The following is a 16,326-nucleotide window of genomic DNA, read 5'->3' on the forward strand; positions in this document are numbered from 1 at the left end:
ATTTTAAAAACTATTCCAACGAACAAGGGTGGGTGAACTACAAAGGGAGGGAAGCTATGAATAAAAGACACAAACTGAAAATATCAAACAAATCATACAAAACATAACCAAAAACTTAAAAACCTGTATTTCAGGGATAAATATTGCATAACAGCATAATATGATTATTTTAATAATTATATGAACTAAAAAATACAAGTTAATATTTATTTTATGAAAAGTTGGAAAAAATTCATTGTCTATTTTTGAAGAAGTTTTTGTCTAATTCGGGTGTGTCTGTTAGAAGAAACTTTGAGCATTTTTTATAAAATCTTGATTGGGTTGTAGAAACCTTATTTACATAAAGATTAATTTTGTGTTTCATGATTGGGGGTGTACAATTTATCTTCTATTATCTTATCCATTAAGATACAAGTTTTCTTCTGTTTGATTTGTATAGCTTTCCTTTTATAAATATTGCCTTCCTTGTTTTCTATCAATATGTAAATTTGTTTTCATATTTATACAATGACAACATTCATAAGTAGCGAAGATCAAAATTATGGATGGAAATCCGAAAAAATGAACAATAGAGCAGTTTCATAAAAAAAAAGATTAAACTAAAAAATCACGAAACCTTGTAAGATTTATAATGTGAAGATCTAGGAATTGATATAGCACCTCAACTAATGAAATAATCATCATCATCAGGCGCATCTCTCTTTTTGACTGTAAAGGCCAGAGAATACGGACACCTTGTTCCTCCATGAATTCCTGCTGTCTTTGGCAAGTTTCTCAGCTTCTCTCCATGTTAATTTTAAATTAATTAGGTTTTTTTCAGTGCTCTGCCTCCAGGTCATTTTTGGTCGTCCCTGTTTACGTTTACCAGTGGTGGGGTTCCATTTTAAGCACTTTTTTGGAAACCTATTTTGTTCCATTCTGAACACATGTCCTAGCCACCTTAGTCTTTTATATTTCACATCTGCTTCAATACTATTGCACTTGGTCTTAGCATACAGCTCAAGGTTTGATATTTTGTTTGGCCAGAATATTTTGCAAATTCTTCTTAAGCAACTATTGTGAAATGAAGTTGATTTGTTTCAGTTTTTACAGTTCTCCAGCATTCAGCTCCATAAAGAAGATCTGATTTCACATTACTGTTGTAAAGTCTGATTTTTGTTTTCAGACCAAGTTTCTTTGAATTCCAAACGTTGTGTAGACTGTTGAAAGCAACCCTAGCCTTATCAATCCTGGTTTTAATATCAGCTTTTGAGGAGTAAAGAAAAATATGAAAACTTAAAAATCTAGGAATCGAGCACTCCAACCAATAAGCAAATCTCAATAAGACTTGATAAAAGTATGCAGAATATGAAAGTATTTTATCCCTGAAAATTTTAGCTGTCTGTCATAGGAGTTAAAAAATCATAGTAACTTAAAAATGAAGAAAACGATCTAGCACCCCAACCAATTGCCGAATCTTAACAAAACTTAATGAAAATATGGAGAATGTTAATATAAATAATTTCACAAAAATTCCAGCTCTCTATCTTTTAAAGGAGCCGAGAAAATCACGTTTCTCCCTTTCTGTTTCTGACAGATGGATGGACGCAAATTTTGAATTATAGAGTAGCTTCGCTACTAATAAAAAGTTAATTGTATTTATATTAATGTACTGTAAATAAATAGAAGAAAAGTGTTATTAAAGCTTCGTTTGTACCACAGCATTCAATTAAACAGCAATGATACTCTATAACCCACCTTGTATGTTCGTCATTTTTCTTACTAGAATAATGGGTAAGTATGAAAGTCAAGGGGATTATTTGTCAAACAAACCTAAAAAATTACAAATTAAGTAGCTTTCAAGAGTTCTAAATGTACCGTCATAATATAAATTAACATAATAATATGATTGAGAGTAAGATTTTTAAATCAATAAATTTATGAGCAAATAACAATTCTCAAATATAGAAATAAACTTTGCGTTTAAACAACTTAGCATAATTATATGATTAAAAAATATATATAATAAAAGATAATATATTTATTTTTGTATAAGAAAAATAAATATCTAAAAAGGTGTTAAAATAGAATTAGACAAAAGGACTTGGCTAAAACAAACAACATGTATGATAAAAAATCTCTTTTCATATCTCATCAGACTTATTTCATTATATTTATTGTAATATTAATTTTTCTATGTATCTATCTAACTATCCATCTTTATATGTATCTAGCTAACTATCCATCTTTCTATGTATCTATCTAACTCTCCATCTTTCTATGTATCTATCTAACTCTCCATCTTTCTATGTATCTATCTAACTATTTATCTTTCTATGTATCTATCTAACTATCCATCTTTCTATGTATCTATCTAACTATCCATCTTTTTATGTATCTATCTAACTATCCATCTTTCTATGTATCTATCTAACTATCCATTTTTCTATGTATATATCTAATTATCCATCTCTCTATGTATCTATCTAACTATCCATCTTTTTATGTATCTATCTAACTATCCTACTCTCTATGTATATTATTAACTATCCATCTCTCTATGGATCTATCTAACTATCCATCTTTCTATGTATCTATCTAAATATCCATCTTTCTATGTATCTATCTAACTATCCATCTCTCTATGTATCTATCTAACTATCCATCTTTCTATGTATCTATCTAACTATCCATCTTTCTATGTATCTATCTAACTATCCATCTTTCTATGTATATATTTAACTATTCATCTCTTTATGTATCTATCTAACTATCCATCTCTCTATGTATCTATCTTACTATCCATCTTTCTATGTACATATATTTATATCTAACTATCCATCTGTCTATGTATCTATCTTACTATCCATTTTTCTATATATCTATCTATTTATCCATCTCTCTATGTATCAATTTAACTATCCATTTTTCTATGTATCTATCTAACTCTCCATCTTTCTATGTATCTATCTAACTCTCCATCTTCCTATGTATCTATCTAACTATCTCCCTATGTATTCATCTAACTATCCCTATATCTAAGTATCTATCTAACTATCTATCTGACCTGTCTAAATTTTATATTCTCAGACAGTTTGGGTTAACTTTGTTTTAATCAAAGTATCTATAATAAAAGTTAAAATGTTCGAGTTGAAGAAATTTTAATATAGGACTAAACATTTTGTTACAATACGAAATTAGCATAAAACTTAACTGTGATCGGTATATGTCTCTTATTTAACACTAGCGGCTTCGCCCCTAGCCTCTAGGGGCTTTGCCCCAAGAGGTTTAATCAAACCAATTTTTTCGTATTTTAGATTTTAAAAAATAATTTGGGGGGGGATTTTTTTTTTTTGGGGGGGGGAGGTAGTCGACCCCACTATTTTAATTTTAGTTTTAAAAAGAAAAAAAAAATATTTTTTTTTTTTGGGGGGGGGGGTATTTTTCACTTTTGGGGGGGTTGGGGGTGTCCCACCCCCCAAGAAAATAGTTATAAACCTTCCCGGGACCTATGAGAAGCTACCCTGTAAAGGAGAACCCGATCGGTTCAGCGGTTAGCGAGATCCTTCGCTACAAACAAACAAACAGACAGACAAACAGACAGACATCGTTCTACTTTGTATTATAGATAGATAATCATACAAATACTCAGGAATCTCTAGGGATAAGACAATGGACTATGAAATTACATGCAGCCTAAATTATAATGACCAAAATTGCTTTTTCTGAAGAATAAAATAAAAAAAATGACACTGCTAGTTTGTACAACCCAATCTAGTATTAAATATGTAAAGTACTATTATAATTTATATTTCAAATTTGAATTTGTTACATTAAAATAGTACGTATACAATTATATATTTGTAATTCATTGCATTCTAAAATTTTTATATTCTCAATTTCAAATTCATAAAGAATAAACATGATATTGTCTGCTTTTACGTACGTGAAATAACAGGAGGTCTGTGAGTCTATCTGTACCGAAGGATCTATCTAGCTAACCGCTAAACCGATAGGATTCTTCTTTCCAGTCACCACCTCACTCATCGACGCCCCTAGAACATTATGAATTCTACCACCCTTCCCCTCCCCTACAAATTTTGATTTTACTTTTTCTTTTTAAACTTCTGATTTAAAGCGGAGGGGGGTTGACTCTTTCCTCTAGAGGCTACATCCCTAGGGGCCTTCAGGGGTGTAGCCTCTGATAACAGGGGGGGGGGGGTATCAGAGGGTGTATCCACCCCCACCCCCGGCAAAAGTCACAACCCCCTTCAAATTTAAGTGGGGTGTTAAAAATAAATTACTGACACTAGTACCCTATAAAGTGTCCTTTAGCGAACAGGCCCCGCCGCCCCTTTTTTGAAATAAATTAACTTTAAAATAAGGCGGAGGAGGGTTTCTGTGCTCGCTAAAAGCTATAAGGGAAAGCATAACTTACAAAAAAAATCTGCGTGGGTTAAATTGAATAGGAACTATTAGATACCTCTCAATATTGGTTATTTTGGTTTAGAATTTCACAAATATTTTTAGTTGCGAGGCAACTTTATAATTCTTTCTTGTCAGTCAGTTTGTTTGTCAATACGTTCTGTATAATGCAGTGCTGTTTCATAGAATGGCAAAAGCCTTTACATGATTTCAAGAAGGGTATTACCCAAAGAACTATAAACCAGGGATCTAAAGGGATGAGACAATGGCTAATAAATTTATATACCTTCCCCATGTTGATACACAAAATTACCCCTTCTGTAGAATAAAGTTAGTGGTTGAAACGTTTGGACACTTAACTTAATAAGCCAACCAATAAAAATTCATTAAAAGTCCCCAAAGTTGTGAAGCCAACGAATAAGAAAACTTATTATAAAACTTTGTGGACTAGAGTAACAAACAGTCCATTGTCCAATTCTCTCATTCTGTTGCATAAAACCGTTGGGTACTTTTTAAGAACCTTGATTAGTTGGTACAGACATAGGCGTCCAAAGGGGGGGGGTAATGGGGCGATTACTCCCCCCCCCAAACGAATTTTTTTCATTTTACCCCCCCCATTTAAAATTTACCCCTACCCTGGGAGTGCCGTAGGCACCCCCAACCATTTAGGAGGGGGTATTTACCCCCCCCCCAAACAATTTTGGGGGGGGGGGGGGGTAAATACCCCCCCTAAAATAGAAAATCTCTTACAAAAAAAATTTTTGATAAAATTTTAATTACCCCCCCCAAAAATTTTACCCCGGGGGTAAATTTTTGGGGGGGGTAAACAAATTTTACCCCTGCCAACAGATTTCAGGGGGGGTAATTACCCCCCCCCCCGAAGCAAATTTTACCCCCGGGGTAAAAATTTTGGGGGGGGTAAAAAAAATTTTCATTTTACCCCCCAAAAACCGAATATCCCCCCCCTTAAAAAATTTTTACCCCCCTAAAATAAAAAGCTTGGACGCCCCTGGGTACAGACTAGTATTTTTTATCATTAATATTTATGTATAAAAGAAGTGTCTAAAAAAATCAGCCATGTGACGTCATAAAAGTGAGGGATTATTCATCTCTTTTTCAGGGGTTTTCTTTCCCATTTCTTCTCTCATCTCCCTCATTTTAATTACGTCACATGACTGATTTTTACAATCAATTTATCAGGCATTATCTTATCCTTTAAAATCCTGGACATGATATATTTAGTGGTTATATTTATTTTTCTCGTATTCATTCGAATCTGGTGGATAGGAACCGGTTCTCATCCATACGAAAAAACTATGTCTAGCATCATATTATATCCAGTTTTCTACAAATATAAAAATGTTCATCATAAAATTAAAACCAGTTTTTTTATTCCGTGCCCTCGGTATCTTGGGGCTTAAAAACTGGTTTTATCATTTTTATTGTACATTTAATATCCGCGGAAAGCTGTTTTAAAACTATTGTTTGATTTTAAAGCTGTACTTAATCGACCTTGTTAAAATATATACCTAATAGAAACGTGTTATATAACGTGTCTCATTTCAAATTAATGATACAAATCTCTTTTTGAATCTCTTATAATTAGTTAATTATTTAACTAGTATAGTTGGTCCAAACGTAAATGATACACGGGGAATGGGATCTAAAGGGATAAAACAATGGCCGATACATTGATTTACGTCTCCAATGTTAATACACAATATTACTCCATCTTCATATTACAATTAGTGGTTGAAACGTTTGGACACCCAATTTAATAAACCTACCAATCAAAATTCTTAAAAGTCACCCAAGGTATAAGCCAACGAATTAGAAAACTTTATCATAAAAATTTAGAGACTTGTGTAATAAACAGTCCATTGTCCCCTCTCTATCTTTGAATGAAACATCAATTAAAAATATAATAAAATCAGCTGAAACCAACAATGGAAATAATTCGAACATTAATATTTCTCAATTTTAGCTGATTTTGTGGGACAGTTTTAGTAAATACTAGAGAGGCCTAAAAAATGCATCTGAAATTCTTCTTTTAGAATTAATTTAGTTCTTAGAATCGGACCATTTGCACAGCCTTCAAGTTGGTCATGGTCCATATATTTTCAAAAATAAGGCCTTTGGTAAAACCGGTTTTTAAGGCATAATTTGTTGAAATAATAATTTTCCAAGCAATGTAAAGCATTTTCTCGTATTCATTCGAATCCGGTGGATAGGAACCGGTTCTCATCATACGAAAAAACTATGTCTAGCATCGTATTATATCCAGTTTTCTACGAATATAGAAATGTACAATCATAAGATTTACTATAAATTTTACCATTGGTCAATAACGGCCTCTCATTGGCTAATTTTTTTTTGTTACGTCATAATCAGTCAGACACTATTACTGTGTTCCAAATAAATGCGGGGGAAAATTGCAATCTAAATTAACAACAATTTTTCTCCTGTTTTATCTGCACATAAATTCTATATCCATTGTACTAGCACAATTTACAGTCCCCTATCCCCTCCCTGCCGGTTCTATGCCAGATAAAAAAGAAAACACATATATAATAACATTTCTGAGTCTCATTAGCAGTGTAAAATGAGATGAATCATTGACAGAAATTATTTCATAATTATCCATGTTTTATCTCTTGTTAACATGTCTCAACAAATTTGCAATTAATTAATTGATAGTACGTCTTGTTAAAAGCGAATCCTAACTAACTTTGTCTGTTCGTCAGTCCACAATACAATGGGAAAGGTGATTTTCTATATTAATAGGCAATCAGTGAATTACTTTTTTGATTCGTTGCATTGTCTGTAATTTAATAGGGTACTTAGAAATGCTCCGTTAAAGATCATTGGGCCGAATGCAATAAAAATTTTTAGAAGCTACACTGTAAAGGAGAACCATATCAGTACAGAAGTAACCGAGATTCTTCGGTAAACACATAGACACACAAACATCCTGGTACTTATATAAGGATAATTAAACTTATTAACTTCAAGAAGGCTTTTTTAAAGAACTATTTATACTATAATGTTAACAATTTTTCCTTCTGATGTATTTTCTATTTATACATATATTAATGTAGAAGATTAGATTATTCATAGATAAGAAAGAAATTTATGAATTTATAAAGTCATGACTTTAAGAGAATTAAAAACAGTTTGGATATATAAGAACCATTCCTGTGCTACGTATAGTTTATGAGCTAAGTAGCTCTTAAACTAGCAAGAAAGTTCAAATAGTACTTATATTCCCAAAAACTAGAATTTAAGACGATTCTAACGGTATGCATGATGTTTTTCTACTTTTAATACAAGACCTGCAATTTAAATTTTTAAAAGTGCGCATTTTTTTCACCTTTAAATCCATAAATCCTAAAAAATAAGGCCTTTGAAAAAGGTATAATTTGTTGAAAAAATCATTTTTAGATATTTGAAACATAAATGTCCCAGAACACATTTTCCAAATATATAAAGAATTTCATATAATTTTTTTATTTGCTATTCATAATTAAGATTTTAATAAACAATTCTCTTGAAACACCCTGTATTTGAAAAGAGTCCATGCTCTGCTAACTTTCTTTTAAATTTAAATAAAAGCATAAGATAATAAAATTTGATATAATAAGAAAGAATTTTATTATCAAGCTTTAACTTTGAAATAATTAACATAATTAACAAAAGATAATTTTTCAAAAAATATAAAAAAGAAATTTAAGGATATTTAGTTATTGAGGGAGGGGACACTGGGATGCTTATGTCCCCAAAGTTTTATAATAATGATCTTCTTATTAGTTGGCTTATCAACTTTGGGGACTTTAAGATTTTGATTAATTGTCATGTTAAGTTGAGAATCCAAAGGTTTCAAACAATAATTTTAAAATACTTAAGAGGAAATTTTGTTATCATAATTGGGGATGTAAATCAATTTATCGGCCATTGTTTTATCCCTTTAGATCCCTGTTTTTTTAGTTGATTTCCATGACAAGAGGTCTGTCCGTCTGTCTTTATTTGTTGACCGATTTTATACACATATTTAAAATTCTATTTACTATCTTAGTTTAGATTTAAATTTTAAATTGACCATCTTGATTTCCAAGAATAACTACACCCAGCAGATTTCAGAATTCAAATCTCCACCCACAATTAGGGCCAAATTTAAATCCACACCTTTTCTTTCTACCTTATACATCACCCTTGGATGTATTAAGGGGTTCGGGGGTATATCAGGGGGCGTAGACCTTTTTCAAGAGGGGTGTAGGATGTGGACACTTAGGAGGATGGATAATATATGCCTCTGCTTTAAAATAAACTAAAGGATTTTTTATCCGTAATTAACCTACCCCTTTATCCAAGATAAGATTATAGGAAAATTTTAAAGACCTCAAACTTATTTAAAACGTTATTTTATAAAGAAAACCATCCAATCGTAAGAAATTGTCTTATTGTTTTTATTTTTATAGATATATATAACATTTTTTATAACGTGATTTTTTGTCCGTTCAATTTAGTTTCATGGCACAGTGTGGCCTTTGAAATGGATAGGGCCTTTTTTCAGGGACCTAAAGGGATAAGACAATGGCCGATAAATTGATACACATTCCCAATGATAATACATAAAATACCCCTTCTGTAGATTACAATTAGGGGTTGAAACGTTTGGACAATGAACTAAATGAACCAACCAATCAAAATTCAATAAAAGTCCTCAAGATTGTTAAGCCAACGAATAAGGAAACATTAAACTTTGGGAACTAGTGTAATAAACAGCCCAATGCCCTCTACCTTACTGGCCTCTTTAAAAGTTCAATAAGTAAAAAAATTCTGCTCCAAGCAGTTTTAGTTTTAAAAGAAAAGGTAAAGAAAAAAATTGGGGTGTGAGGTATTTTTTACTAGTGGCGATTTCTATACGAGAGGTTGGTGGTTCTTTTCCCCAAAATAGTTATAAACCTTCCCAGTATAGGTACCAGAAGCTATACTGTAAAGGAGAACCTTATCAGTTTAGTGGTTACGAGAACCTTTGGAACAAACACACAGACAAACAGAGAGACTCATAGATATCCTGTTACTTTTATATGATAATTTAAATTTCTGTGAACAAATAGAATTTTCTTTTGTGTATCCAAACCATTTTGGAAATCGGTCAAGAAATGATAAAGATTGCATTCCAAAAAGCCGATTTATCACAGTGTTATCAATTCAGAATCTACACTTTTCATAGAAAGACATTAAAAATGGCTGAATGATTTTTAAAAGATTTCTTTCACCCTTACCAAATAAATTAATTGTTATTTTTTAAAAATAACTCTTTTGGTTTAATCAAAATAAGTCCAAGTCAAAAATCGAAATTATAAGCTTTTTCAATTTTAGACCAATAGATTTTTTATTCAATTTTTATTATGTAAAGAATATATAAAAAGGGATTTTATTTTGAAAGTGTTTTTTAAAGCTAAAAATTTAGACATAAAGATTCTTTAAATTTTAAAGGCTTTGAAAATTTAAGTTTGTTTGTCTTTAGTTATGACTATCATTATGAAGATTTTTGAAAAATTTAGTGAATAGTCCTTTGTTAGTTATGTTATTAAAAAGAAAAATGTCATAACAAAATTAATAGTAAGTGTTTTAGGGAACCAAGCAATTCATCAAGAGATCTTAAGCAACAAGTAGCTTGTCATAGCACCTAAAATTTGAATTAAATTTCAGTATGTCAAAATAGCGAAGTCGACCACCCACAAATTCTTAATCTTATCTAAAAAAAATTCTTGGGTGGGGGTTATTTTTTTTTAGGGGCGATTACTCTTCGTAGGGTGGTGGTACCCTCCCCGAAAATAGTTATAAACCATCCCAGGACCTATGAGTAGCTACATTGAAAAAAGAAAGACACACAATTTAGCAAAACAGGTGGTTATTTGTAATTACAGTTTTTACATCTTATGTGTTTTTTCATAGTAGACCATGGTATAGCTTAAATACTTAGTTCATTAAAATGTGCAATTATATTTTAGACCTCCTTTGCCCTTCCGAAAAATATTTTATCTTATGAGGGCTGATAAATATAAAAAGTATAAATTTCAAAAGTTACCTTTTTTCGTTAATTTTGTCATTGTGTTTTTTTAAATATAATAAGACCTACGGACAAACCCAAGTTATAGTGTATAGCTACGCTAATAAAATAATAACATCGATAAGTAGCGAAGCATAATAAATCATGGAATGGACAAACAGACAGTTATAGGTCTGTGATATTCAGTTCTCATAACTGCGAAAAAAAGAGAATATGCAAAAACTCGGGTAGAGTCCCTTTCGTAACATCGCTCCTTATGGGGCGATTCTTCATATTTTTCACAGTAGCTAGAAAACTATAAAACTTTAATGAATAACGTTTGCATCTTTCTATGCTTGGCCGAGAGACAGACAGAACAATGTATATCATGCTTTTCCTCATCCATACTCCTCATTCATATGAGTGTTCCATTTATTAGGGTGGGTTAATATCGAACATCTACCAAAATTCTAGGCCAGGGTAATGTAATAATTGAGTAGCTTCCACGAGAATTGCGGGTTAGCTTGTAATGTAACATAAAATACACTCAGCTGTGCGCGAAGCTTACCAATCTACGATTGGCCAAAGGATTCTCACCTCCAATCTCCGTGTGCGTCTGAAATATAACTTCAGAGAATCAGGGCTACATACATACATGCAATACATGCATACACAACAATGTATAGATTGGATGCGCATATGTTATTGAATATTAACTAAAAATTTCATGTAAATATATATTGAATAGCAGCAGTTAAAATGACATTTCCCCCACATACAAAGAAAATTATAGAGTTAAAGGGTGTGCAAAAAAATGCGGACTTTTTAAAAATTGAAATTGCGCAGCTTATAAGAACGATTCCTCTGCTACGTAGATGAACTGAAAGTAGTTGCCGAATGTGTACGCAGTTTCCTGGGTGTTTCCTCATCCTAGCTCAATATTTACTACTAGCTACAAATCTTCAAACTTCCCTTAAAAAAATCAAAATTTGAATGTGTAAACGATTTATACATTATACATTATAAATTTGAATTTTTTAAATTTTGATTTTTTTTTTGAAGTTTGAAGCTTTTTTAGCTAGTAGTAAATATTGAGCTAGGATGAGGAAACACTCAGGAAACTGCGTACACATTCGGCAACTATTTTCAGTTGACCGCTACGTATAGTTACGTAGCTACGTGTTAAAATGTTCCAACTGGTGTAAAACTTGACTTGCGAGTAAATTTTAAAATATAACTAAAAATTAGAGAAGATATTGGCAAAAAGAGATTACTACATTTTTTAATTTCAAATTGCGCGGGTTGTGTTAATAGTAGAAAAATGTTGCGCATACCGTTAGAACCGCTATGAACTGTATTTTTTGGAAATAATAGAACGGTTCCTGTGCTACAAATAATCTAGGAGCCAGATGGTAAAATGTCCCAAAATTTACTCGCAAGTAAAGTTTTAAGTCAGTTGGGACATTTAAACACATAGCTCCTAAACTATTCGTAGCACAGGAATCGTTTTAATATTTCCTAAAAATAGACTTCTTACGGTTCTAACGGTACGCGTAGTATTTTTCTACTATTAACACAAGCCGCGCAATTTCAATTTTAAAAAAGTCCGCTTTTTTGGACACCCTTTACTACGCTACTAAAAATAATTAAAGTGTTGTTTCAGATTTAATGATGACAGATAATGGAGAGAAATAAGGAGATAAACTATGAATTGTTTACAGAAATCGAACTCAGGTAAAAGTTTTTTTTTTATAGTGTCTATAAAAATGACTTTATACTGGCCTAACATTGGTCAATTAAAATATATACTGGCCTGCCATTAGTAGTTTAGTTTGTGTATTGGCCTATCATTGGTAATTTGTATTGTATGACGTCATTTTTTTATAGGCTTGACTCAGGTATACCTGTAAGGTGTAAATCCTTTTATAAAAAGTAGCAGGATCACTGTCTGTTTATCTGTCTGTACTGAAGGATCAATATGGTTTTACTTTACAGAGTAGCTTCTCATAGGTCCTGGGAAGGTGTATTACTATTTTGAGGGAGGATACCACCACCCTTTCAAGGAATATAGCCCCTAGAAACCCCTCCCCTACAAAAACAAAAATTTAATATTTCTTTCTAAAACTAAAATTAAAGATTGGGGTGGTCGAATCCCCCCCCCCCCTCAATAAAAAAGTGCCACCACCCCGACAAAAATTTGTTACAAATTTTTCTTTTTAAATCTAAAAAAAAAGTTGCTTGTCGAAGTCAATCCCATCTCCCCCTTATTTAGTGGGTGGTATAATCCAAAAAAAACTTTACACAGTTAATGTGGGTTTTTAGCACTTATAAAATATTTTAGGTGTGCTGTTATCTACGGATATGTATGCATGTACAATATTTACAAAGAACATTAATAAAATTAATTAATGGACACAATAGCATTCTGAGAAATTATACAAATCGTTTTGCAACCATTTATTTATATTTCATTATCAATAGATTTTTATTTTTATACGTATTTGTCTCTTATATACATTGTTTTTGTTTTATTTAATTAATACTTGTCTATATAACATCAGCGTAAAAATTTTCACGGATTTCAAGGATTGATATTAGGAGTAAATATTATACAAAAACTAAAGTAACAGGGTGTCTGTTTTTCAGTGTCTATGTCTGTACCAAAAGATCTTGCTAACTTCTGGATAAAATATGACGCCTTACAAAATAAATGACCAATGATAGGCCATATACAATTTATCATTGGTCAATTACAATGTATACGGGCCTATCATTGGTCCTTTGTATTGTATGACTTCATTTTTTATTGGACACTATACGCTGTTTCTTTTTCACTAACTCTTCTCTTTAGTTTGCACTTACAGGTGTAGCCGCTAGTATATCAAGTAATCGATTGTTAATGATCTTCATTGAAGCTTTATGTGGCAGATTTTTAGGCTATTTTTCCTATCCCTTTCTACGTGATGTAGGTATGGGATAAGGAATTCTTGATAATAATGTTATGAGAGTGTCATCAAATATTTTTATTAAATTCTTATCCAGGAGAAATCTGTTATTTTACTGCGGGCAATAAATAGCCTCAACCCCTCCCTATATTCATTTTATAATTTGATACCTACATTTGTGACAACTTTTGTTACACAAGATATTTTAATTTCAAACATTAACAAAACGGCTTGCTTTATTGCATCAACATCCATGTCAGATATATATAGGAAAGAAACGTCTATGGTTGAGCTCGAGTTCTCCAACTATAGAGTGTATACAACTCATAGTGCTCTAATAATCCTAATTTATTCTTACATAAAAGTAACATGATGTATGGTTGTGTGTAGATTAAGATCTTGATAACATCTGAACCAATATGATTCTTCTCTTCAATTAATGTCTGGGGAAGGTTTATAACTATTTAAAACTTAAATTAAAATTTTAGGCTCGAATCACCTCACCCCCCCCTCTCCTTCAGATGGAAATAGATGCCTCTAGGGGCGTAGCCACTTGTTATAAAAAATGTATATATTTAGGTTAGGTTAAGTAGGTTTTAGAAAAGCTTTTCAAAATTACATAAGTCAAGAGAAGCAAAGGTTGATAAACTGGAGAAATAAGAGATTCGAACCAAAACACTTATGCTAGGAAAAAACAAGAATAAAAGGGTGTCTATAGCTTTGATAACCTCTGAAAATTAGATTCTTCAGCAGAAGCTAAATACTCATTTATCGCATTGTATTATAGATAGTTTTACGCAGATAATAAAATTTAAAAAATTGGAATTACTCCAATTATGTTGGCCTCAATTAACCAAAGACCCTACCAACAGTTATATATTTATATGATTTTTATTTTATTGTTCGTGGCCAATTTATTTTTTTTTCGTTGTGACTAAAACTGGTTTTCATCTGGTGGAAACGAATCGTAATAAGAGTTAAACTGAAAAAATATCTTATTGCTCTAAAAGTTGAGTTACTGAGCAGCTAGGATTCTTTCATAAACACTCAAAATATTAATTATTAATATTCTCTAAAAAAGATAACTAAAAGGGAAAAGGTTATATGATACACAATAAATCCAATATATTATGTAGGCTTTTTAATTCTTATATAAATACTAGCGGCTACTCACCTATTTTTTATTTCTCTTGAGAGGGTGTGAATGTATCCTACACCAAAGGAGCTATTATCCTTTCGTAAACCTTTAAGGAGCTTTGATATAAAGGAGGACCCTGGCAGTCCAGTGGTAAGCAAGGACAAAAGTTACAGACAGTCAGGCCAGGGAGTAAGGGAGGGGACAATGGATCGAATATTAAATTTTTAGGAGTCTCAGACTTTGGGTAATGGCTTTAAGGGAATGTGCAAGAATTTAGCAGGTTCTGACTGACTTTGGGTACTAGCTCATCATTGCCGCTAACTTGCTGAGTTATTTTTGAATATAGCAGACAGAAAAATTTGTAATGAGATGGCTGTTTTTTACAATTTTTTTCTCCAAAAATATCATTTCACAGATAAAAATTTTATTGTGATATTTGTGTAATAAACAATCTAAGAACCCTGAAATTTAATTCTTGTAAATAGTTGCATTTTTATTTAAATTTAGGAATATGTGGTGAATGAGTTCCAGGAATGATTTTTCTAGTAATTAATTACAGAATGGTTACGTCAGTCCAATGTACTGGTAATCTAATTTTTCAATTAATGCTTTTTTCTTAGAACAATTTTCTTTTTACAGTTTTCTAAATTTGATTAACATACCCTTTACAATTTTCTTCAAATTTTCGGGATAATTCTGTATTTTATGGCCTTTCAGCGAAAACTCTTAAATTGAAATAATTGCCCATTGTCCCCTCCCTTACTCCATGCAGTCAGACACCCTGTTACTTTTATATAAGGATAACAATAAAAGGATCTCACTATTGATTTATCAATATGGTTCTCCTTTACAATGAGAAGTCAACCCTAGTAAAAATGGCCACCCTAAAAATAATTTTTTTTACGATTTTTTTAAGTTTTTGATAAATAAAAAATGTGAGATGTTCGACTTAACCCCCCCCCCCCCCCACCCCTTGGAGGTTTCTAAGGGGCGTAGCCACAAGTAATCTTATGTTGAAGTTATTTTAGGACAGAATATTGGGCCAGAGATTCGGGGTATGCTGAGTCTACAAATAATTCAGGAATTTCAGAAAATTTAAGTATTTTTATTTTCATTTTAGTATTCTGTAATTGATTTTATCTGTTTATCTATTTAGAGAAGCCTAAAATTTTTTCAGTATGGCTTCAAAATAGATTTGAATCTGCTAGAAATATAACTAGTTATGAGCCATACTTAAAAATCATGTATAATATCGTATTACAAATGATTTAACCCGAATAATAAAATAACAAGGATGACAACATCCATAAGTAGCGAAGCACAAAAAATCATAGATGGGAATACGTACAGGTAGATTTCTAAGGTTTTTACTAAAATCAAGAATAGATTTATTGGATAAAATAAATATGAAACCTTGTTTTATTTTGTATGATGACAAAATTGGATCAAAATAAACAAAGATATTGGGAAATATGTAAAACATATAAAAATAGCTAAAAACCTGATAAAAGGCAGTCTGGCCGCCATGGTTGTTTTCTTAAAACGACAAAAAATTTAATTTTTAAATCCTTAAAAACTTTAAAAATTTGGAAAATCGGACCATATACACTGAAGATATGGAAAAAAAGTGTTAAATATATTTATAAATAGCCTAAAACCTGCCAAAAAGGCAGTCTGGCCGTCATGGTTATTTCCTTTAAAGACGGGAAATTTAATTTTGATATCTACAACTGAAAAAATTTTGAAAATCGAACTATAAACACTGAAGATATGGAGAAAAATGT

This window comes from Acartia tonsa, chromosome 13 (genome assembly GCF_053477335.1).
Source record: "Acartia tonsa isolate MP-2025a chromosome 13, ASM5347733v1, whole genome shotgun sequence".
NCBI classification, from domain to species: Eukaryota; Metazoa; Arthropoda; class Copepoda; order Calanoida; family Acartiidae; genus Acartia; species Acartia tonsa.